The 1940-nt window shown below is 42.5% G+C and overlaps 1 non-coding gene across 1 annotated transcript; it reads left to right on the plus strand.

Annotated features, from left to right (window-relative positions):
- Positions 1-1199: 1199 nt before the first annotated feature.
- Positions 1200-1306, plus strand: LOC125586675. The gene has a single exon (XR_007323211.1). It is a non-coding gene; the product is annotated as a small nucleolar RNA R71 (small nucleolar RNA).
- Positions 1307-1940: the final 634 nt, after the last annotated feature.

A 1940-nucleotide genomic window follows, 5' to 3' on the forward strand; every position in this document is an offset into this window, starting at 1 on the left:
TCTGTGGAAGCTTGACTCCTACATCTCCCATGTCTTTTCTGAACTTGGAGATCATCTTCTTGAGCTTTAGTGAGGAACCTTTGTGGAAATGGGAGCTTGTCATAAGGTGATTGCTCAACCACATGAGCTTCTTCTAGCTGAATCTCCTTTAATTGCGTGACAGCTTTCCCAATAACCGGTTTCTTAGCCTTGTGTCTAACTGGTTGCAAAACCTTTCCCTCAACCTTCTTTACAGTTTGTATCTCAACTCTTTCCACAATCTTGTGTTCAACTTTCTCTACAATCTGTGCTTCAGCCTTGGCAACAACTTCTATTCCATACATGAGTCTTTCAATCTGATCTTCCTCTTTCTCATGATCACTCAACTCAATCTCAGAAGTAGTAGAGAGGATAACATTGCAATACTCTTTGGGATTCTGCTCTGATTTTCCTGGTAGAGATCCAATTGGGCTCTTGGAGGTTGAAGGCATAGAGGCAAACTGATTCTCCAAAGCCTTGAAGTGAGAGGAGAGTTGTAGGAACTTGTTGTTGAGGTCATTGTAGCTTCATCAACTTTGGTGTGAAGGTTCTTCAGCTCATATCCAATGTGCTTCTCACTTCTAGTTTGAGACTCCAAGATCTGTTTCAACATTGCATCAGTGCTACTCTCTTGTGGAGCAGAGGTAGAAGATCCGGCTTGGCCTTGTGTAGACTGATTTCCTTTGGAGGGGAGACCTTGAGAGTAGTTTTGTCTAGCTTGGTAACCACCTTTTTGGTTGTGGTAGAAGGGCTTTTATTTGTAGTTGTTGTACTGAAAGTTAGGCTCCTTCTTGTACCATATCCCATTAGCATTCACAAAACATAACTCTTCTTGACCTTCTAGACCATCAACTTCATGAACCACAACTGTCTCCTCTTTTTTCTGCTCACCAACAAAGTTCACTTTCTCTTGTTTGGCTCTATCCGAAAGAAGCAAATTCATCTTATCTTGTAGAGCCTTCAACTCTCTCTTGGTGTTTGTATCATTACCTCCACTGCCCCTGTTGCTTCTATCATGTTCATCACTGTAGACTGAATCACTCTTAGCCATATTCTCTACAAGCTCCAAAGCATCGGCTTCAGTTCTCCCCAAGAAGAAACCATTGCTAGCAGTATCAAGCTGGCTTCTAAACTTAGGCAAAGCACCTCTGTAGAAAGTACTAAGCAAACTCTCCATATTGAAGCCATGATGAGGACATTGAGAGATATAGCTATTGAACCTTTCCCATGGTTCTCCAAAGCCTTCAAGATTCCTTTGATGAAATCCATAGATTTCATTCTTTAGTTTAATAGTTCTTGAAGTAGAGAAGAACTTGTTGAGGAAAGCTTTCTTGCATTCATCCCATGTGGTGATTGAGTCGCTTGAAAGGCTCTTCTCCCATGTGTGAGCTTTGTCTCCCAAAGAGAATGGAAACAACCTTAGCTTGAATGCATCTTCAAAGACACCATTGATATTTGTTGTTCCACACAGCTTATCAAAGTTATCCAAGTGGTATAGTGGATCCTCCAAGGCAAGACCATGATACTTGTTGCTCTGGATCATGTTTATCAAGCTTGACTTGATCTCAAATTTGTTGTTTTCCACAGCTGGTGCTTTGATGCCAGCTCTATGCCCATGGATATTGGGCTCATCATGGGTGCCAATAGCTCTAGCTTGGCGTTGTGGGTGTTGTGGCCTAAGGTTTGCAGCTCCTTGGCCAATGCCTTCTCCATCTTGAGGCTGATTCTGATGTTGATCCATCACAAACCCCAATCTGTCAAAGTGAACCTGTTGCTCTTCTTCTCTCCTCTTCCTTGCAATCTCCCTCTCAAGTGCTCTAATGTCTTCAACTCTTGGCACTAGGTCTGTTGGGCCTCTTCTCCGCAAGTTCATGCACCTGAGATACCAAAGGGCTAGGAAAGAGAATCAGTAACTACATATA

The sequence above is a fragment of the Brassica napus genome, chromosome C4 (assembly GCF_020379485.1).
Source record: "Brassica napus cultivar Da-Ae chromosome C4, Da-Ae, whole genome shotgun sequence".
Lineage (NCBI taxonomy): Eukaryota > Viridiplantae > Streptophyta > Magnoliopsida > Brassicales > Brassicaceae > Brassica > Brassica napus.